General features: G+C 37.2%; 1 protein-coding gene and 1 pseudogene across 1 annotated transcript in view; one reads left to right on the forward strand and one right to left on the reverse strand.

Annotated features, from left to right (window-relative positions):
- LOC139184054 (adhesion G protein-coupled receptor E2-like) overlaps window positions 1-24,560 on the forward strand; it is a 1,114,856-nt gene that overhangs the window by 152,526 nt on the left and 937,770 nt on the right. The gene's annotated exons all lie outside the window — the stretch shown is intronic.
- LOC139183850 (olfactory receptor 7C2-like) lies at window positions 635-24,059 on the reverse strand (annotated as a pseudogene).

Here is a 24,560-nt window from a genome sequence, read left to right on the forward strand (position 1 = left end):
AGGCTATAACAAAAGACAAAGAAGGACATTCTATAATGATGAAGGGATTATTACAAGATGAGGATATTACAGTTGTTAGCATACACATACCTAATACAGGAGCACCTATATATTTAAAGCAAATACTACTAACAGACATGAAGGGAGAACCTGGCAATAATACAATAATAACATAGAATTTTAACACCCTAGTTCCATCAGTGGAAAGACCACCCAAATAGAAAATCAATAAGGTATCAGTGGGACTAAATGACACAATATGCCAATTGAACTAAATCACTATCTAGAGGGAATTACATCCAAACCCACTAGAGTACACACTCTTTTCAAGTGGAGATGAAATGATCTCCAGGATAGATCACATACAAAGTCACAAAACACCCTCAATCAATTTAAGAGAACAGAAATTACATCAAGCATTTTCCTTGACCACAATTGTATGAAACTAGAAAACTACAGAAAGCAAATTTTAAAAAGCTAGGTATGGAACAGGTTATTGATCACAGCTTCAGGATGAATGGACCCTGCTTACCCCTTGTTTTCAGAATTTTAGTCTCTAGAACTGTGAGGCAATAAATTTCTGTTATTTAAGCCAACTGATTTATGGTACTTTGTCATAACAGCCCCAGAAAAATAATACACTGTCTTTAAATATAGTCAAAGTCAAGGCACAGTAAGATATAATGATTACAAAACTAGAAAAATTAAACTAATGTTTATATATATCCAAGATTGTGAAAAATGCCTACCAAAGGTTTGATCCTTGCTACTGATGAGAGTCCTACAATAATCCCACCACTGAGAGATGGTGCCCTGCTGAGGAGTCTCCCTAGGGTCCCCTTCATGTCTCTGTTCCTCAGACTGTAGATGAAGGGGTTCAGCATGGGGGTGACCACAGTGTACATCACTGATGCCACCAGAATTGTCCTAGAGGATGAAGTGACTGCAGAACTGAGGTAGACCCCGAGGCCTATGCTATAGAACAAGGAAACCACAAAAAGGTGAGATCCACAGGTGGAAAAAGCTTTATACTTTCCCCTGGCTGATGAAATTCTCAGGTGGAGGAGAAAATCTGAGAGTAAGAAAAGAGGATCCAAAAGAGAGGAAAAACACCTAGAACAGTAGCCCCAAAATACACCACTACGTTATTGATGAGGGTGTTAGAACAGGTGAGCTTCAGGACTTCAAGAAGATCACAAAAAAAGTGTGGGATCTTCATGTTCATGCAGAAGGACAGCCTCAAGACAGTCAAAGTCTAAAGCAGGGAGCTTGTGACACTGAGGCACCAGGAACCCAGAGTCAGCAACCCACAGACCCAGGGGTTAATGATGACCATATAGTGCAGAGGGTAACAGATGGCCACAAAGCGGTCATAGGCCATCACACTCAGGATTAAAATGTCCAGGCATCCAAATACAAAGAAAAAAAATATCTGGATGATGCAACCTTCATAAGTGATAACTTTACTCTGTGTCTGGATGTTCCATAGCATCTTTGGGATGGTGGTGGAGGTGAAACCGATGTCTGCAAATGACAGGTTGGAGAGAAAGAAGTACATGGGGGTGTGGAGGTGGGGGTCTGAGATGATGGCCAGGATGATGCCCAGGTTCCCAGCAAGTGTGACCACGTACAAGGACAGAAACAGCCCAAAGAAGAGAGGCTGCAGGTCTGGGTCCTCTGTGAATCCCAGGAGGAGAAAGCGTCTTCTTTGTTTATTTCCATGTGGCTATCGGGTTTGTTCAGAATCAGCTGAAAAGAAACACAGAATTCACTCCAGATAATAATTACTTTATATGATTTAAGCCTGAGCACACTGTGACAGATACATTTATTCCATTGTACTCCGACTTCTCATTATAATGCAAGATCCAAGCAAGCAGGATTTCACCTGTTTTGTTCACTTTCCTATTTTCAAACATATGCAAATATATGTGCTGTATTCAATTGCTCAGTGTGACTCTTTGCGACCCTATGGACTTAAGCCCACTGGGCTCTTCTGTCCATGGGATTTTTCTGGCAAGTTTACTGAAGTGGGTTGCCATTTCCTTCTCCAGGGGAACTCTCCACCCAGGGATCAAACCCATGTCTCTCATGTCTCCTGCACTGCAGACAGATTCTTTACCACTGAGCCACTGGGGAAGCCATGCAAAAATATGTACACCTACAAATTTAAATAAATGTGAAGTTATATAAAGTAAAAAGAATGACAGAGTGGATGAACCAGGTTATACACAGTAGTTTCAAAGAACTATATTTAACATAATTGAAATATGCATCAAAAGCTAACTGCAATGAGATATAAAATAATTTGATGACTTCAACATGGACTGATAATTAAGTTGAAAATCACAGACATAAAAGAATTGATATATAATATTCCTAGAAATTTTGGTACTTAGCAGGTCAGATCAGATCATATCAGATCAGTACTCAGTCGTTGTCAGACTCTTTGCGACCCCATGAATCGCAGCACACCAGGCCTCCCTGTCCATCAGCAACTCCCAGAGTTCACTCAGACTCACGTCCATTGAGTCAGTGATGCCATCCAACCATCTCATCCTCTGTCGTCCCCTTCTCCTCCTGCCCCCAATCCCTCCCAACATCAGAGTCTTTTCCAATGAGTCAACTCTTTGCATGAGGTGGCCAAAGTACTGGAGTTTCAGCTTTAGCATCATTCCTTCCAAAGAAATCCCAGGGCTGATCTCCTTCAGAATGGACTGGTTGGATCTCCTTGCAGTCCAAGGGACTCTCAAGAGTCTTTTCCACACCACAGTTCAAAAGCATCAATTCTTTGGTGCTCAGCTTTAGACGGACCTTTTTTGGCAAAGTAATGTCACTGCTTTTGAATATGCTATTTAGGTTGGTCATAACTTTCCTTTCAAGGAGTAAGTGTCTTTTAATTTCATGGCTGCAGTCACCATCTGCAGTGATTTTGGAGCCTAGAAAAAAAGTCTGACACTGTTTTCACTGTTTCCCCATCTATTTCCCATGAAGTGATGGGACCGGATGCCATGATCTTCGTTTTCTGAATGTTGAGCTTTAAGCCAACTTTTTCACTTTCCACTTTCACTTTCATCAAGAGGCTTTTTAGTTCCTCTTCACTTTCTGCCATAAAGGTGGTGTCATCTGCATATCTGAGGTTATTGATATTTCTCCCAGCAATCTTGATTCCAGCTCGTGTTTCTTCCAGTCCAGCATTTCTCATGAGGTACTCTGCATATAAGTTAAATAAACAGGGTGAAAATATACAGTCTTGATGTACTCCTACATGGAGTATGTCACGTAGGAACCAGTCTGTTGTTCCATGTCCAGTTCTAACTGTTGCTTCCTGACCTGCATACAAATTTAGCAATGCCAAAGAATGCTCAAACTACCACAGAATTGCACTCATCTCACACGCTAATAAAGTGATGCTCAAAATTATCCAATCCAGGCTTCAGCAATATGTGAACTGTGAACTTCCTGATGTTCAAGCTGGTTTTAGAAAAGGAAGAGATCAAATTGCCAACATCCGCTGGATCATGGGAAAAGCAATAGAGTTCCAGAAAAACATCTATTTCTGCTTTATTGAGTATGCCAAAGCCTTTGACTGTGTGGATCACAATAAACTTAGCAGGTACGTAATTATTATTTGTTGATTGATTCAATAAATTAAGTCTCAGTATGTAAGTGTATTTAGTATGCCAAGGTCATATTTCAATAGGTTTGAAAAGGTTGGATTGTTGACTGAAATCTGGCAGAATAGATATGTAATTGAAAGAAAATTAAGTTGATTCCCAGCCTCGGTCCTACTGCAATGAATCAGAGGGATTATATATTCACTGTAAGAGTAAGCAATACCCTCAGGTGAACATTTAGAAAACCACACATAAAATCTACAGGAAGGCCAACTATCTTATTTTTTTCCTTTTGAACTTTGTATTTTATATTAGCATATAGCCTATTAAAATGTTGTGAGAGTTTCAGGTGAACAGCAAAGGAACTCAGCCATATGTACACAGGTACGCATTCTCTCCCAAATATCACTCCCATCGAGGCTGCCACATAACGTTGCACAGAGTTCCCTGGGCTATACAGTAGGCCCTTGTTGGTTATCCTTTTTTTTTTTTTTTTGGTTATCCATTTTAAATATAGCAAGAGGGCCAACTATCTTAACTAAGGAAAGAAACTCAGAAGTAAGAAGATAAGATGCATTTAACTAAATACAATGTAAAACATTTTAATAGCCAAATCACCATTCAAAAGTCAGTTGAGAAACAGTAATTAAAAAAGAAATCATTTTGAAAAGTTGATAATGGTAGAATAATAGGCATATGGTATATGGGCATAAAATAATATAGGCGAGTCAAAATGGTGATCAAATGTATGAGTCTTTGCCCAAAGTCAGGAATAGTTTGGAAAACAATAAATACCTCTTTCACAAAAAAACGTTAAAGAGCTGTCACATTGATTGGGATTGGGACTTTTAAACAGGTAGCAAAGGAGTTCACTAATGCTTCTGACAAATGTAAAATGTTCCAAGTTTGGGGAAGCAGGCTGAAGAAAGGCATAGCTATTAATAGTACAGAAGTTCTTTAAGGAGAGGTTTCTCAGTCTCAGCACTACTGACCTTCTAGGGCAGGTTGGTCTTTGTGGTGGGGTGTGTCCTGTGCCTTGTAGAATGTCTAGAGCTTCCCTGGATTCCATGCACTCCTTTTCTGTGTGACAGACAGACATTTCCCCACACATTGCTCAATGTCTCCTGGGAGAAAAATCACTCTTGGTTAAAACTACAGTTTGAACTTCACAATCCCACAATATTTTTTATAGCCTTGTTATAACAGCAGTGGAATAACAAAGAATATGAAAGACCTTCAAACTTATGAGCAGCAGAGTCCCATCATACCAATTTTTAAAAAACAATGAAAGAATTTTTGTGGTTATACTTATCTTCTGATGACACAAAACAATGGTTCTCAAAGAGTCCCTGAGAAGTTTACAAAGGAATTCTGTGACATCAAAACTGTCTTCATAGCAATACTAAGATTCTTTTCACTCTGGTTCCATCATGAAGGTACAACAGAGGGTTTTACAGGCAGATAACATGTGGCATCACAATAGCTGAATGTAGAAGCAGATATGAGATCTAGTTGCCTTTCCCTCCCACCCAGGGATACACAGAAAAGGAGTGCATGGAATCCAGGGAAGCTCTAGACATTCTACAAGGCACAGGACACACCCCACCACAAAGACCAACCTGCCCTAGAAGGTCAGTAGTGCTGAGACTGAGAAACCTCTCCTTAAAGAACTTCTGTACTATTAATAGCTATGCCTTTTTACAGGCAGATAACATGTGGCATCACAATAGCTGAATGTAGAAGCAGATATGAGATCTAGTTGCCTTTCCCTCCCACCCAGGGATATTTTAAAATTTATTTTTAATTGAAGGATAGTGGCTTTACAATTCCGTGTTGGTTTCTGCCACCATTGTGGCATATTACACAGTCACTGAAAGAATGGAATAAACAAAAGGAGTATCTATGATGTACATAGGATTCTATTCATGCATTTTTAGAAAAGGGTATGAATAGGCATGTGTGCATGATATAGAAACAAATTTTAAATGAAAGTAACAACCTGGTGGCTCAGCAGTAAAGAATCTGCCTGTCATTCAGGAGAACTGAGGGAGATACAGGTTAAATCCCTGGGTCAGAAAGATCCCCTGGAGGAGGGCATGGCATCCCACTCCAGTATTCTTGCCTGGAGAAACCTATGGACAGAGGAGTATTGCAGGCTACAGTCCATGGGGTTGCAAAGAGTCAGACATGACTTAGCAATGACACAATCACAACTTATGAAAAAACTGTCAGTAAGAATGAATTAGGTTAAATACAGTGGTTTCAAAACAACTGTTTATAACAAAATTTAATGAAAATCTACATCTAACATATACAAATATAAAATAGTAATAATTTAATAACATCAATATAGGTCACTAATTGATGACTAAATTATCAAAGTCTTGGACATAAAATATAACAAAACCTTTTGAAGTGGGAGGTAGTATCTGTGTTATAATTTCATCTTATCTAAAGATATATGAGTTCAAACATATTTATTGAGATATAGGTTGTCTCTAGTCTTATGGTAAAAAAAGAAAAATAGGTCTATCTTTTGCTGAATGTCTTCAAATGCCTAAGGGGATGTGAGTTTTAGAAATATATCTAATCCCCAAATGCCAAACAGAACAGTAAGGAATAAAGGAATGTGAAAAATAGTCAGCAATATGTATAAAGAGTGATTTATTATCCTTAAGGGATGCAGGAGAACTTTCACTTTTCATTGTCGTTTTCATTTAAAACAAAAATTCACAAGTGAAAATTACTGGAATGAAAGCCATTTTAGTAAAAAAAAAAAAAAGAAAGAAAAAGAAAAAGAAAAAAGCAATAGAGAGAAACAATAAAGTTAATAGGCTCAACTCCACAATTTATAAATTATCATACATTCACTACATGTATGTCTACACATACATAAAAGAACTAAGTGTCATCGTCCAGTTGGTAACAAAAATAGCAATTTCTCTTTTGAAAGAAAGCAATCAAAATGAGGAATAAAAATGCTCTGACCCACTTTGTTAAAAACAAAGGACTCAGACAATTTGCAATAGAGAATGTAATTGGTTAACTAACCCATGAAAATATAGTATCTTATAGGGAATGAAATAATTATAAAGTAATCTTTATTTGAATATAATTTTTAACCTATTAATTTTTTTCAATGTGAATACCCAGAATGAAGGATGATATTGTGAAATGTACATCTCATTTACTGCCGTCCCAAGTATGTATTTGCAAACTTTCCCTGGTCTGGATCTTTCTCATCAATGTGGAAACAAAGTCAATTATGCTCCATTTTAAAAATAAAAGAAATGCCATCATTTCACTGTGTATCTTGCCAGATCAATATTTTACTATTCTACTCCCCCTTATTAAAAAGATCCTTGGGCTTATACTCTACTATTATTTAAGTATCACAAATGACAATTGCTTTGCTGAGATCAAGTACCCTTCTTCTTTGGCATCATAAATAAATACATTAATTTATTAAGCAAGCTAGAAAATAGCCACAGTGATCTTTGGGCTCAAAATTAGGCTGCAATGGCCCTTGGGTGACCTCAGGTCACTTTCTAGGCTTCTATTCTCTTTGATCTTTTCCTGTAGTATCTACTGAAATCTCAGGCTCACCTTGATGGGAACTCTGAGAAGAAGATCACTGGGCGGAAGTCTAAATTCCTCCCTGGATGATTGATGATGGAGACTGAAGCTCTATATTCAGATAAAGCAGCAGGAAGGGGGCAAGCCCTGGTCTCCAAGGAAGATTTATGAGTCTAAACTGTGTTCTGTGCAGACTAAGGTTGCACATGCCCAGGGACTGCTGCTCGCTTTATCTGCTCATTAAGAATGTTTCCTTTTTGTTACTCTAAACTCTAAGGACATGATTTCCCTCTGGGACACTTTTCTGACAAAAAGGAAAGTTTCCAGCTGATTTCCTGCTCCTAGGAGACTATGTAGATAAGCCAGGTAATTCAGGTCTTGTTACTCCTCCCACATTAACACTCCTGTCTTCAAGAGCTTCTAGAACCTCATCACAATACTGATTTAGAATTTTCTCAAAAGTCTAATACTGAGGAATTTGCCTTAACTAACACTCTGGATCTTCAAAGCATTGACTTGTGGGGTCAAGTCAGTGTCTCAAGACAATAATTATTCTCCTCCTTAGAAAAGAGAGTAACATTGTGTCTTTAATTAAAAAACAAAACAAAACAAAAATGGGGGCACCAAATTCATTGGCTTCAGGATAATATTTTAAAAAACAATTAAGAATTTCAAACTTATGCCACAAGTTCACAGATATCATTAGTTCTTTATTATAAAATACTTAGTAGTTACAGGAGGAGTTAGATTTTATGCACTGTAACCTAGTTTAGCATAACAAAGAGATTCGACTTACCGTTTTATGAAATTTCAATCTATGAAGTAATACTTTTATAAACTCTATTTTCCATTGTAGAAATGTATCTTAGAGGGATTTAATATTCTGTCCGGTATAAACCAAGTAAGAGGTGAAGTCTTGACTGAAAATTCCATCAGGATGCTTCTAACTCTCAAACTCTGGGGCACTGGTCATCAACCAGAGATGATTTATCCTCTGGGGATATTGGCAATATCTGAATTGTTTTTCAGCTGCTCAGTCATGTCTGACTTTCTGCAACCCCATGGACTGCAGCATGCCAGGCTTCCCTACCCTTCATTTACTCCTGGAGCTTGCTCAAACTCATGTCCATTGAGTTGATGATGCCACCAAACCATCTCATCCTCTGTCATCCCCTTCTCCTCTTGCCCTCAATCTTTCCCAACATCAGGATTTTTTTCAATGAGTCAGTTCTTCACATCAGATGGCCACAATATTGGAGCTTCAGCACCAGTCCTTTCAGTGAATATTCAGGATTGATTTCCTTTAGGGTTAACTGGTTTGATTGCCAGTGACTCTAAAATAACTGTCGGAAACAAAATGGATAGAAAAATATTAAACTAATGTATATAAATATAAAATGTTTTTCATTAAGTGACCTTGATATAAGTAATTAATTCACGATTATGTTGCCAAAGCCTTGGGAATAAGTGAATGTAACAAGAACCTTCTAAAAGAGGACATAACAGTATCTAAAAGTTATACTTTTATCTTATATAAAGATATATGGGTTTAAAGATGCTTTGGAAGCTAATCTTCAATCAAGTGTAAAAAGAGAGTGCCTTGCAGCTGATGGACAAAGGTGACACAAGTTTCAGAAACAGATTTATTCATAAAGTACAAAAGAAAGAAAGAAGAAGAAGTGAGATTTGAAATCTAATTGTACATATGCATAAAGGGTGATATATTAGAACAAAGCATGAAGAAGAACCTCCACTTTGTATTTTGTTTGAAGTACAGACTTTCAAGTGAATAACAATAAAGTGACAGCTCTATTCTTTCTGTCAAAAAAGGGGGAACACATTATGAATGACTAGATAGAATTAACCACACAAAATGTATACATTTTTACTTCCTCCCTTGTAAATTTATATGTATATAAATGAACACATGGAAAACAGCTAGCTGGTGAAAAAAAAAATCTCCCACTTGTTTGAATAAGTACAAAAAAAAAAAATGAAATAGAAACACTGAAACCTCCCTATACAAAAGTAAAGAACTCCCACAGATAATTATGATACAGATAGTATCAAACCTGAAGACACATTCAGCTTCATAGGTGAATTGCAAAGTAAAACTTGTTAACACATCTCTTTTCACCTATAGTTTTATTTCATGTGAATACACATTCTGAAATGATACCATAAGAGGTATATCTCATAAATTTCTTTTCAAAAAATATTTTCAAGCCTTCTTTGTTCTGGATTTTTTTCATTAATATAAAAAGTCAAATAAGCCCCATCTTAAAAAGAAGCGTCTTCACTTCATTGTATATTTATCTTCAGCTAATGTCCTATTCCTCTACTTTGGTTAATTCCAAAGATTCAGGATCAGATGGTAGTTCTACTTTTCATTTTTTCAGGAACTTCATACTATTTCACATAGTGGCTGTGACAATTTACATCCTCATCAATAGTGCACAAGGGTTCACTTTTCCACACATCTTCAGCAACATCATTTATCTCATCTTTTCCATAATAGTGACTCTAAATGATATAAGACGATATTTCTTTGTGATTTAGATGTTGACTTCCCTAATGGTTAGTCATGTTGGACATCTTTTCATGTAGTTGTTGGCTGTTTGTATGTCTTTTTTTAAAGAATAAATTTCGATGCAGGATACAGGAAGCTTGGGGCTGGTGCACTGGGATGACCCAGAGGGATGGTATGGGGAGGGAGGAGGGAGCGGGGGTTAAGAATAGGGAACATGTGTACACCCGTGGTGGATGCATGTTGATGTATGGCAAAACCAATACAATATTGTAAAGTAAAAAAATAAATAAATAAATAAATAAAAGGGAAAGAAGACCAAAAAAATAAAAATAAATAAAGAATAAATTTCTATCAAGTTCTTTGCTCATTTACTAATTGGATTATTTGAGTTTTACTATTGAATTGTAGGAGTTCCTCATATATTTAGAACATATTTAGATATAGGGCTTGAAATATTTTCTTTCATTCCATCAGTTTCCTCCAACACTTTGGCCACCTGATGAGAAAAGCTGACTCATTAGAAAAGACCCTGATGCTGGGAAAGATTGAAGGCAAGGGGAGAAGGGGATGACAGAGGATGAGATGGTTGGATGGTATCACCAGTTCAGTGGACATGAGTTTGAGCAAGCTCTGGGAGATGGTGAAGGATAGGGAAGCCTGGTGTGCTACAGTCCATGGGGTCGCAAAGAGTCAGACACGACTGAGAGACTGAACATCAACAACAATCAGTTGCCTCCTCATTTTGTTGACTATTTTACTGCAAAGATTTTTAGTTTAGTATTTTCCCATTTTTAAATTTTTATTTTGGTTCCTTGTATTTTTGGTGTCACGTCCAAAGAAATCATTGACAATACCAATGTCAGAGAGGTGTTCCTTGTAGTTTATTCTAGGAATTTTACAATTTTAGTTTTTATGTTTAAGTTTTTAATCCATTTCAAGTTAAATTTTTATTTGTGCGGATAGGGATCCATTTTGTTCTCTTTATTATCCAGTTTTACCAGCACATTTTTTGAAGACACTGTTCTTTCTTAATTGAATTTTCTGGGCTCTGTTAAATAATAGTAGATGGTATATAAAAAGTTTATTTTCAGGCTCTCAATTCTATTCAGTTATGGCCATTTTTATGCTAGTAGTATACAGGTTTAATTACTATAGTTTTATAATGAAATTTGAAATCAGGAAGTATGATGCCTTCAACTTTCTTCTTTTTCGAGATTGTTTTGGCTATTTGGGATCTTTTATGATTCCATAAAAGTTTTAGGATTTTAAAATATATTTCTTCAGATAATGCCATTAGAATTTTGTTAGTGATTTCATAGAAACTGTAGATGAATTTGAGAAGGACAGTCTAAAAATACTAAATCTTTGGATCCACAAATAAAGATAATTTTCAATTTATTTGTGTCTTGTTTCAATTTCTTTCATCAGTATCTCATAGTTTTGTGTGTCTTTCACTTCCTTGGTTAAGTTTACTCTTAGTCATTTGTTATTTTGATGCAAGTATAATGTTGTTTTAATTTCTTTTTTTATGGCTTACTGTTGGTGTATAAAGCAAAATTTTTGTATGTTGATCTTATATTAATGTATGTTGATTTGGTATACTGAAACTTCACTATTTTGTCCATTGTTTCTAACAACTTTTGGTGAAGTTTTTAGGGATTTATATTCAAACAGGAACAATTTTCTTCCTTTTGATTTTAGATGATTTTTGTTTATTTTTCTTGTCTAACTGATTTAGGTAAAACTTTTAGTGCTATGTTGAATTGCAATCGTGAGAGTGACACCCTTGTCTCGTCCCTTATGGTAGAGAGGAAACTTTGAAACTGTCACTGTTGAGTATGATAGCTGTGACTTGTCACATATTATTTTGAGGAATGGTCCATCTATTCTAAATTTGTTGAGACTGTGTATCATAAAAGGAAGTTGAATAAAAAGTTGAATTTGTATTTACTTTATCTTTAGTTCTATCAGTGTGGTGTGTGTATCATGTTTATTTCTTTGCACATAGGGCACCACCCTTATATTCTAGAAATAAATCTCACTTGATCACAATGTATATTTTTCTCTTATTGATAGTTTATACATCTATGTTAATTAGGAATATCAATTTGTCATTTTCTTTTCTTGTAGGGTCTTTTTTGGTTTTGGTAGCAAGGTAAGAGTGTCCTCGGAAAATGAATTTGAGAGTATTTCCACCTCTTAAATCATTTGGGGGAGTTTGAGAAAAATTGTTAATTCTTTAAATTTTGGTAGGATTCACAGTAAAATAATCAGATCCTTGCTTTTGTCTGCTTTCTGTTGCTGCTGTTGTTGGGAAGTTCATGGTTACTGATTCCTTTGCCTTACACTTTATTTGTTGGTTCAGACTTTCTATTTCTTCACAGTTTTGTCTTGGCAGTCAAAGCCCTTCAGCAATCCACCTGTCAAGGGTATTCTGACAGATGGAGGTGTTCAAGGCAAGGAGTAGAGTGTACTGAGAGACAAAAGTCTCCACAGTTCAATGGAGAAATAATATTAGCAAATACAAAATCATATAAAATGCCACATGGTGACAGGTAAAATGAAGAAAAAGAAAAGGGGTACAGAGAGGTAAGTGGCTGTGGTGGTATTCTTTACTGAGTGTTTAGGAAGGTTGGTAAACAAGGTAACCTTTGCAGAGACTTCAAGGAAGAGAGGTGAGGAGGTGAAGACAGGGCCTGCCTGGAAGGTGGAATGGCCAGTGCAAAGACCCCAAAGATGCCATTTGTTTTAGGTGTTCAGTCTCCAAAAATTTGCAGTTTCCCAAAGGGATTATGCAAGAGGGAGGGTGATAGGAAATGGGGCCAGAGGATGTTAGGGAATGAAGTGACCTTCCTCTGCTCCTGAACTTCAAAACATGAGGATTCCCTAATCCACATGTTGTTCCTTGTACTTCATTAATTTTGTTTCCAAGAATCCTGAACATAGAAATAGATCCCCCTTTTGTTTTCCCGTTCAGTTAACATTCTGTCATCTATATTTCCAGGGGAAAATTTTGATGTCTATGAGGTCAGAGCTCAGGTCCTTTTGTTCTAAGGACACTCATATCCCACAACACACACGTGCGTGCGCGCACACACACACACACACACACACACATGTGCACCCGTGCAACACAGCACTGTGATCTCTTGTGGCCATGGGGGAGTCAAGAGTCTTTTCACCTCCAACCACACCATTTAGGAATGGAATGATGCAAGGCAAGAATGTGAACATCAGATTATCTCTACCCTACTGTATGTACAAATAGCACCCAGATTCTAGTTGCTAAACTTTCTGTAGACATGTAAACGTGGTCTTCAATTTTAATATGATCATTTTGTGCCATATATGTCTTTATAAATATGAGAAAGCAGTTCTAAGAAACATAGGTATAGCAAGCGAATAAATATGAGCAACAAAGATGACCTAATAAGCTTCAGTTCAGTTCAGTCGCTAGTCGTGTCTGACTCTTTGCGACCCCATGAACCACAGCACGCCAGGCCTACCTGTCCATCACCAACTCCTGGAGTTCACTCAGACTCACGTCCATCGAGTCAGTGACGCCATCCAGCCATCTCATCCTCTCTTGTCCCCTTCTCCTCCTGCCCCAAATCCCTCCCAGCATCAGAGTCTTTTCCCATGAGTCAACTCTTCGCATGAAGTGGCCAAAGTATTGGAGTTTCAGCTTTAGCATCATTCCTTCCAAAGAAATCCCAGGGCTGATCTCCTTCAGAATGGACTGGTTGGACTCCTTGCAGTCCAAGGGACTCTCAAGACTCTTCTCCAACACCACAGTTCAAAAGCGTCAATTCTTTGGCTTAGTCCCTGATAAATTGTTATGAGGGGAAAGTTTCTTTGATTCTAGCAGCATTTCAAACCCAGCTATATCCTCTTGATGTCCAAAATACCTAACAAAGCAGCAAAATAATTCATCCAAAAGAGAAAGGAGTGATGACTTCATGGTGTCAAGACACCTTAGTGATTGACTATCCTCTTAGAAAAAGGAGCAAAGGGAATAATAATAAACACACAATTCAGAAGAGAAAATTCATGAAGTGCAGGAAAAGGGTTGATTTTTTTTTTATTCATCCAAAACTTAATATATTTATCTAAAACAGATTTACAGATATTTGATTTTCAGTTGACAAAAACATTTAAAAAATGATCTCAAGGATTAGCATTACTCTGATAATAAAATTTGACAAAGGCTACAAGAAAATTCTTGATGGTCTGATCATGAGTAATGCTGGATAATTCCAGATTGGATTCAGACTACATATTATAATGACATAGTGGGAAAAGTTGATGGTCAATTAGTTATCAGATTTGCTATGAGATGATAACATATACATTTAATTTTATTGCTAATTATATAAAATATTGAAAATAGCTAATCTTAACCTTTTCTGTTATATTTAAAGGAAGTTGTTAATAGGTTTTTAAGAATCAAAGAGCATAATTAAATGTGTGAGAAATTATCTCATAAATTACATATTTGAAACTAATTGTCAATCTGTGTTTTGATGTTTTTGAAGTTGGGGCAAAAAATCTTTTTACCTTCTTGTGTGTTAAAAATTGATATTTTGGGCTTCTCTGGTGGCTCAGTGGTAAAGAATCCGCCTGCCAATGCAGGAGACACAGGTTCGATCACTGATCTAGGAAGAGTCCACATTCCTCAGAGCAACTAAAGCCTGTGCACCACAACTACTGAACCTGTGAGCCAGAACTACTGAGCCTATATGCTGCAACCACTGAAGCCCATAAGCCCTAGAGCCTGTGCTCTGGAACAAGAGAAGCCACCACCATGTAAAGCCCATGCACTGCAACTAGAAAGTAACCCTCTGCTTGCTGCATCTAGAAAAAAGCACATGGGCAGCAACAAAGATCCAGCACAGCCATAAATACATAAAATCATAAAAAAATTAACATTCAATTTACTGAAATAAATTTTTTAAACTAGAGTTTTACTTTTAAACCAAAATTATAAAACCTTCTTTTTCTATATAATGCTCCTCTATCTCTGAAATCACTTTGAGGGATTTGCACTGAAGTAAAGAATTTTATTAAGAAATTTAAAGTTGATCATAAACACTCTCTTCCAACAACACAAGAGAAGACTACACATGGACATCACCAGATGGTCAACACCAAAATCAGACTGATTATATTCTTTGCAACCAAAGATGGAGAAGCTCTATACAGTGAGCAAAAACATGACCAGGAGCTGACTGCAGATCATGAACTCCTTATTGCCAAATTCAGACACTAATTGAAGAAAGTAGGGAAAGGGTTGATTTTTAAGGATGATATGGTAAAAACCTTTTTATTGTTTTAACTTTTATTTCATATTGAGTATAGTTGATTAATGGGCTTCCCAAGTGACTCAGTGGTAAAAGACCCATCTGCAATGTAGAAGGTTCAGGTTTGATTCCTGAGTTGAGATCTCCTGGAGAAGGAAATGGCAACTCATTCCAGTATTCTTGCCTGGAGAATCCTATGGACAAAGAAGCCTGGTGGGCTACAGTCCATGGGGTCGCAAAAGAGTCTGACACGACTTATTGACTAAACAATAGCAACAACATAGTTGATTAACAATGTGTGTTAATTTCAGGTGTACAGCAAAGCAATCCAGTTATACATATTCATGTATCTATTCTTTTTCAAGAGTTTTTCCTGTTTAGGTTAAGGGCTCTCTTGTAGCTCAGCTTGTAAAGAATCTGCCTGCAATGCAAGAGGTTTGATTCCTGGGACAGGAAATTTGCTGGAGAAGGGATAGGCTTCCCACTCCAGTATTCTTGGGCTTCCCTGGTGGCTAAGCTGGTAAAGAATCTTCTTGCAGTGCAGGAGACCTGGGTTCGATCCCTGGGTTGGGAAGATCCTCTGGAGAAAGGAATGGCTACCCACTCCAGTGTTCTGTCCAGGAAAATTCCATGGACTGCATAGTCCATGCGGTCACAAAGAGTCAAACACAAATGAGAGATTTCACTTCACTTCATAGAATATTGAGCAGGGTTCCCTAGCACAGAGGATTTTTATTTTATTATTTTATTTTTATTTTAATTGAAGGGTAAGTACTTTACAATATTGTGATTTTTGCCATACATTCACATGAATCAGCCATGGGTGTACATGTGTTCCCCATCCAGACCTTCCCTCTCACCTCCCTCCCCATCCCATCTCTCAGGGTCATCCCGAGGCACCGGCCCTGAGCACTTTGCCTCATGCATCAAACCTGGACTGGTGATCTATTTCACATATGATAATATACATGCTTCAATGCTATTCTCTCAAATCATCCCACCCTCGCCTTCTCCCACAGAGTCCAACAGTATGTTCTTTACATCTGTGTCTCTTGCTGTCTTGCATATAGGGTCATCGTTACCATCTTTCTAAATTCCATATGTATGTGTTAATATACTGTATTGGTGTTTTTCTTTTTGACTTACTTCACTCTGTATAATAGGCTCTGGTTTTATTCACCTCATTAGAACTGATTCAAATGCATTCTTTTTAATAGCTGAGTAATATTCCATTGTGTATATGTATCATAAATTTCTTATCCACTCATCTGCCAATGGACATGTAGGTTGCTTCCATGTCATGGCTATTGTAAACAGTGCTACAGTGAACATTGTGGTACATGTGTCTCTTTCAATTCTGATTTCCTCAGCATGTAGGCCCAGCAGTGGGATTGCTGGGTCATAGGGCAGTTCTATTTCCAGTTATTTAAAGAATCTCCTCAATGTTCTCCATAGTGGCTGTACTAGATTGCATTTCCACCAACAGTGTAAGTGGGTTCCTTTTTTCTGCAACCTCTCCAGCATTTATTGTTTGTAGACTTTTGGATAGAAACCACGCTGACTGGTATGAAATGGTACCTCATTGTGGTTTTGATTTGCATTTCTCTGATAATGAGTGGCGTTGAGAATCTTTTCATGTGTTTGTTAGCCATCTGTATATCTTCTTTGGAGAAATGTGTGTTTAGTTCTTTGGCTCATTTTTTGATTGAGTTGCTTATTTTTCTGGAATTGAGCTGCAGGAGCTGCTTGTATATTTTGAGATTAATCCTTTGTCAGATGCTTCATTTGCCATTATTTTCTCCCATTCTGAAGGCTGTCTTTTCACCTTGTTTATAGTTTCCTTTGTTGTGCAAAAGCTTTTAAGTTTAATTAGGTCCCATTTGTTTATTTTTGCTTTTATTTCCATTAGTCTGGGAGGTGGATCATAGAGGATCCTCCTGTGATTTGTGTTACCTAGAGTGTTTTACCTATGTTTTCCTCTAGAAGTTGTACGGTTTCTGGTCTTACATTTAGATCTTTAATCCATTTTGAGTTTATTTTTGTGTATGGTGTTAGAAAGTGTTCTGCTGCTGCTGCTGCTAAGTCACTTCAGTCATGTTCGACTCTGTGGGACTCCACAGATGGCAGCCCACCAGGCTTCTCTGTCCATGGGATTTTACAGGCAAGAGTGCTGGAGTGGGGTGCCATTGCCTTCTCCAAGAAAGTGTTCTAGTTTCCTTCATTTACAAGTGGTTGACCAGTTTTCCCAGCACCACTTGTTAAAGAGATGGTCTTTTCTCCATTGTATATTCTTGTCTCCTTTTTCAAAGATAAGGTGTCCATAGCTGCATGGATTTATCTCTGGGCTTTCTATTTTGCTCCATTGATCTATGTTTCTGTCTTTGTGCCAGTACCACACTGCCTTGATGACTGTTGCTATGTAGTATAGCCTGAAGTCAGACAGGTTGATTCCTCCAGTTCCATTCTTCTTTCTCAAGATTGCTTTGGCTATTCGAGGTTTTTTGTATTTCCATACAAATTGTGAAATTATTTGTTCTAGCTCTGTGAAGAATACCGTTGGTAGCTTCATAGGGATTGCATTGAATCTATAGATTGCTTTGGGTAGTATGCCAATTTTCACTATATTGATACTTCCAATCCATGAACATGGTATATTTCTCCATCTATTTGTGTCATCTTTGATTTCTTTCACCAGTGTTTTATAGTTTTCTATATATAGGTCTTTGGTTTCTTTAGGTAGATTTGTTCCTAAGTATTTTATTCTTTTCGTTGTAATGGTGAATGGTAAAGATTCCTTAATTTCTCTTTCTGTTTTTTCATTGTTAGTGTACAGGAATGCAAGGGAATTCTTCGTGTTAGTTTTATATCCTGCAACTTTACTGTATTCATTAATTAGCTTTAGTAATTTTCTGTTGGAGTCCTTAGGGTTTTCTATGTAGAAGACCATGTCATCTGCAAAGAGTGAGAGTTTTACTTCTTCTTTTCCAATCTGGATTCCTTTTATTTCCTTTTCTGCTCTGATTGCTGTGGCCAAAACTTCTGAAACTATGTTGAATAGTAGTGGTGAGAGTGGGCATCCTTATCTTGTTCCTGACTTTAGTGGAAATGCTTTCAATTTTTCACCATTGAGGATAATGTTTGCTGTGCTTTTATCATATATGGCTTTATTATGTTGAGGTTTGCTCCTTCTATGCCTGCTTTCTAAAGGTTTTTTTTTTTTTTAATCATAAATGGATGTTGAATTTTGTCAAAGGATTTCTCTGCATCCATTGAGTTAATTGTGTGCTTTTTATCTTTTAATTTGTTAATGTGGTGTATCACATTGATTGATTTGCAAATATTGAAGAATCCTTGCATCCCTGTGATTAAACCCACTTGGTCATCATGTATGATCTTTTAAATATGTTGTTGGATTCTGTTTGATAGAATTTTGTTAAGGATTTTTAAATCTATATTCAGCCGTGATATTGGCCTGAAGCTTTCTTTTTTAGTGGCATCTTTGTCAGGTTTTGGTATTATGGTGATGGTGGCCTCATAGATTGAGTTTGGAAGTTTACCTTCCTCTGCAATTTTCTAGAAGAGTTTGAGTAGGATAGGTGTTAGCTCTTCTCGAAATTTTTTGTAGAAATCAGCAGTGAAGCTATCTGGTCCTGAGCTTTTATTTGTGGAAGATTTCTGATTATGGTTTCGATTTCTGTGCTTGTGATGGGTCTGTTAAGATTCTCTATTTCTTCCTGGTTCAGTTTTGGAAAGTTTTACTATTCTAAGAATTTGTCCATTTCTTCCAAGTTGTCCAGTTTATTGGCACATAGTTGCTGATAGTCTCTTTTGATCCTTTGTGTTTCTGTGTTGTCTGTTGTGATTTCTCCATTTTCATTTCTAATTTTATTGATTTGATTCTTCTCACTTTGTTTCTTGATGAGTCTGGCTAATGGTTTGTCTATTTTATTTATCTTCTTGAAGAACTGGCTTTCAGCTTTTTTGATTTGTGCTATGGTCTCTTTTGCTTCTTTTGCATTTATTTCTGCCTTAATTTTTGTGATTTCTTTCCTTCTACTAACCCTGGGATTTTTCATTTCTTCCTTTTCTAGGTGCTTTTGGTGAGCAGTTAGGTTGTTTATTTGATTTCTCTCCTGTTTCTTGAGGTAGGCTTGTATTGCTATGAACATTCCCCTTCAGTTCAGTTCAGTTCAGTCATTGAGTCGTGTCCAACTCTTTGAGACTCCAGCAGCTGCAGCACGCCAGGACTCACTGTCCATCACCAACGCCTGGAGTCCACCCAAACCCACATCCGTTGAGTCAGTGATGCCATCCAACCATCTCATCGTCTGTTGTACCCTTCTTCTCCTGCCCTCAACCTTTCCCATCATCAGGGACTTTTCCAATGAGTCAGCTCTTTGCATCACGTGGCCAAAGTATTGGAGTTTCAGCTTCAACATCAGTCCTACCAGTGAACACCTAGGACTGATCTCCTTTAGGATGGACCGGTTGTGTCTCCTTGAAGTCCAAGGGACTCTCAAGAGTCTTCTCCAACACCATAGTTCAAAAGCATCAATTTTTAGGAGCTCAGATTTCTTTATAGTCCAACTCTCACATCCATACATGACCACTGGAAAAACCATAGCCTTGACTAGACGGACCTTTGTTGGTAAAGTAATATCTCTGCTTTTTAATATGCTGTCTAGGTTGTTTATAACTTTCCTTCCAAGGAGTAAGTGTCTTTTTTTTTTTTTAATTTTTATTCCTTTATTTCTCATGTGTTCCCCATCCTGAACCCTCCTCCATCCTCCCTCCCCATACCATCCCTCTGGGTCGTCCCAGTGCACCAGGCCCAAGCATCCAGCATCGTGCATTGAGTTTCATGGCTGCAATCACCATCTGCAGTGATTTTGGAGCCCCAAAAAATAAAGTCAGCAATTGTTTCCACCGTTTCCCCATCTATTTGCCATGAAGTAATGGGACCAGATGCCATGATTTTAGTTTTCTGAATGTTGAGCTTTAAGTTAACTTTTTCACTCTCCTCTTTCACTTTCATCAAGAGGCTCTTTAGTTCTTTTACACTTTCTGCCATAAGAGTTGTGTCAGCTGCATATCTGAAGTTATTGATATTTCTCCCGGCAATCTTGATTCCAGCTTGAGCTTCTTCCAGCCCAGCGTTTCTCATGATGTACTCTGCATATAAATTAAATAAGCAGGGTGACAATATATAGCCTTGACATACCCCTTTTCCTATTTGGAACCAGTCTGTTATTCCATGACCAGTTCTAACTGTTGCTTCCTGATCTGCATATAGGTTTCTCAAGAGGCAGGTCAGGTGGTCTGGTATTCCCATCTCTTGAAGCATTTTCCACAGTTTGTTGTGATGCACACAGTCAAAGGTTTTGGAATAGTCAATAAAGCAGAAATATATGTTTTTTTGAACAAAGAAGAAATAGAAATTATGAATAACCCTATTACAAGCACTAAAATTGAAACTCTGATTAAAAAAAAAAAAAAAACTCCCCCAAAACGGAAGCCCAGGACCACATGGCTTCACAGGAGAAGTCTATCAAACATTTAGAGAAGAGCTAATGCCTATCCTTCTAAAACCCTTTCAAAAAACTTCAGAGGAAGGAACACTTCCAAACTCATTCTACAAGACCACAATTACCCTGATATGAAAACTGGACAAAGACAACACAAAAAAGGAAACTGCAGGCCAATATGACAGATGAACATAGATACAAATATCCACAACAAATTTTAGCAAACAGAATTCAACAACACATTAACATGATGAAGTTGGGTTTATTCCAGGCATTCAAGGATTCTTCAATATATCTAAATCAATCAAATGTGTTACACCATTTAACAAATTGAAAGATAAAAACCATATAATCATCTCAATAGATGCATAAAAAAACCTTTGACAAAATTAAGCAACCATTTACGATCAAAACTCTTCAAAAAATGGGCACAGAAGGAACCTACCTCAGCGTAGTAAAAGCCATATATGATAAGCCCACAGTAAACAGTATTCTTAATGGTGAAAAATTGAAAGCATTTCCCTTAAGATCAGGAGCAAGACAAGGATGTCCACTTTCACCACTATTATTAAACATAGGTTTGGACATCCTAGCTACAGCAATCAGAGAAGAAAAATTAATAAAAGGAATCCATATTGGAAAACAAGAAATAAAGCTCTCACTGTTTGCAGATGACATGATACTGTACATAGAAAGCCTTAAAGATAGTATCAGATAATTACTAGAGCTAATCAGTGAATTTAGCAAAGTTGCAGAATATAAAATCAATACGCAGAAATCACTTGCATTTCTATATACTAACAATGAAAAATCAGAAAGAGAAATTAAGCAATCAATTTATTCACCCTAGCAACAACAACAAAAAAATTAAATATGTAGGAATAAACTTACTGAAGAAGACAAAAAAATGTAGAAAGAAAATTATAAGACACTAATGAATTAAATAAAGACAACATAAACAGATGGAGAGATATTCTATGCTCCTGGGTGGGAGGAATCAATATTGTGAAAATGACTATACTACAAAATGCAATCTACAGATTCAATGTGATCCCTATGAAATTACCAATGATATTTTTTGCAGAACTCCAACAAAAATTTCACAATTCATATGGAAACACAAAAGATCCCAAATAGTCAAAGCAGTCCCAAGAAATAGAATGGAGCTGGAGGAATCAATATTCCTGACTTCAGATTATACTACAAAGCTACAGTCATTAAGACAGCACAGTACTGGCACAAAAACAGAAACACAAACCAATGGAACAAGATAGAAAGCCCAGAAATAAACCCATGCACCTATGGGTACCCTATTTCTGGCAAAGGAGGAATGGGGCAAAGACAGCCTTTTCAATAAATGGTGCTGGGAAAACTGGACAGCTGCATGTAAAAGAATGAAATTAGAACAGTTCCTAACATCAAACACAAAGATAAACTCAAAATGGATTAAAGGCCTAAATGTAAGACCGGAAACTATAAAACTCTTGGAGGAAAACATAGGCAGAACACTCAATGACGTAAATCAAAGCAAGATCCTATATGACCCACCTCCTAGAGTAATGGAAATAGAAACAAAAGTAAACAAATAGGACCTGATTAAGCTTAAAAGCTTTTACATGGCAAAGGAAACTATAAGCAAGGTGAACAGACAGCTATCAGAATGGGAGAAAATTATTGCAAATGAAACAACTGATAAAGGATTAATTTCCAAAATATACAAGCAGTTCATACAATTCAATTCCAGAAAAACAAACAACTCAGTGAAAAAGTGGAAAACATACTTAAATAGACTTTTCTCCAAAGAAGATATACAGATGTCTAGCAAATACATGAAAAGAGGCTCAACATCACTCACTATTACAGAATGAAAATCAAAATTACAGTGAGATATCACCTCACACTGGTCAGAATGGCCATCATTAAAAAGTCTACAAACAATAAATGCTGGAGAGGGTGTGGAGAAAAGGGAATGCTCTTGCACTGTTGGTGGGAATGTAAATTAATACAGCCTCTATGGAAGACGGTATGGAGATTCTTTAAAAGCTAGGAATAAAACCACCTTATGACCCAGCAATCCCACTTCTAGGAATATACTCTGAGGAAACCAAAATTGAAAAAGACACATGTATCCCATTGTTCATTGCAGCAGTATTTATAATAGCTAGAACGTGGAAGCAACCTAGATGTCCATTGACAGATGATTGGATGAAAAAGTTGTGGTACATATACACAATGGAATGTTACTCAGCCATAAAAAGGAATGTATTTGAGTCAGTTCTGATGAGGTCGGTGAACCTAGAATATATTATACAGACTAAAGTGAGTCAGAAAGAGAAAGATAAATTTTATATTCTAACACATATATATGGAATCGAGAAAAATGGTACTGAAGTATTTATTTACAGGGCAGCAGTGGAGGAACAGACATAGAGAATAGACTTATGGACATAGGGAGAGGGGAAGAGAGGGTGAGATGCATGGAAAGAGTAACATGGAAACTTACTTTGCCATATGTAAAATAGATAGCCAATGGGAATTTGCTGTATGGCTCAGGGGCTCTGTATCAACCTAGAGGGGTGGGATGGGCTGAGAAATGGGAGAGATGTTCAAAAGAGAGGAGATATACGTATACCTATGGCTGATCCATGTTGAGAATACAATAAAATTCTCTAAAGCAATTATCCTTAAATAAAAAATAAATTAAAAAAATATAAAACAAGGGAAAATTTGCTGGATATCAAAGGAAGAAGAAAGCTTATTAAAATGAGCTATGAGTTAAGATAGAAAAGTTGAAATCAAAGAAATGGAAATTCAAGAAAATAAAAGTAGCAAGTTCTGCTTTCATAATCTGATCAAACAGTCACAAGATCTGACTCTGAGGCTTTGACCTCTTCAATCTTGGGTACTTCTTCAGTTTTACAACAATTGTCCTTTATATATTTCCCTTCACAAACAATGTTTTCAGAGCCCTCTTCATGTCTTTATTCCTCAGGCTATAGATGAAGGGGTTCAGCATGGGTGTGATGATTGCGTACACCACCGAGGCTGCTGCACTTGAGTGTGCATTGTGGGTAGCTGAAGAGCTAAGGTACACTCCAAGCATTGTACAATAAAATAAGAAGACAATGGTGAGGTGAGATGCACAGGTGGAAAATGTTTTATATTTCCCCTGAGCAGATGAGATTCTGCATATAGAGGAAACTATTTTAGAATATGAACAAAGGATACCAAAGAAGGGACCACCACACAGCAGGACAGCTGCAAAATACATCACTATGTTATTAAGAAAGGTGTCAGAACAGGCAAGTTGGACCATATGACTGAGTTCACAGAAAAAGTGGGGAATTTCAATGTTTGTGCAGGACAGTCACAATACCATTAAGCTTTGTAATAAGGAATTCAGGACACTTATGATCCAGGATATCAGCACCAGTAGTCCACAGAGCTGGGGGTTCATGATGACTGTGTAGTGGAGAGGTTGACAAAAGGCCACAAAGCGGTCATAGGCCATCACGGTAAGGAGGAGGATGTCCAACACTGCAAAGAGGATGAGAAAATAAATCTGTGTGATGCATTATTTATAGCTGATAACTTTGCTTTGTGTCAAGATATTCCATAGCATCTTTGGGATGGTGGTGGAGGTGAAACAGATGGCTACAAAGGACAGGTTGGAGAGGAAGGAGTACATGGATGTGTGCAGGTGGGCGTCTGAAGTGATGGCCAAGATGATGAGCAGGTTTCCAAACATAATGGTCAGGTACGTGGAGAGGAAAAGCCCAAATATGAGGGGCTGTACTTTTGCTTCCTCTGAAAGTCCCAGAAGGAGAAATTCTAGAATTTGCATATCATTGTCTGGTTCCATGCAGGAAGGTGACTTCTGGAAAAGAAAGGCTATAATATGGCTAATTTTCACAAAAACTTGTATTACATATTCAAAATGGTGTTTCAAATTTATATTTTGTTTTCAAATATTAATTTGATATTTTGTGTGTTTTGTATAGCCCATTGAAGG

This window comes from Bos indicus, chromosome 7, assembly GCF_029378745.1.
Source record: "Bos indicus isolate NIAB-ARS_2022 breed Sahiwal x Tharparkar chromosome 7, NIAB-ARS_B.indTharparkar_mat_pri_1.0, whole genome shotgun sequence".
NCBI classification, from domain to species: domain Eukaryota; kingdom Metazoa; phylum Chordata; class Mammalia; order Artiodactyla; family Bovidae; genus Bos; species Bos indicus.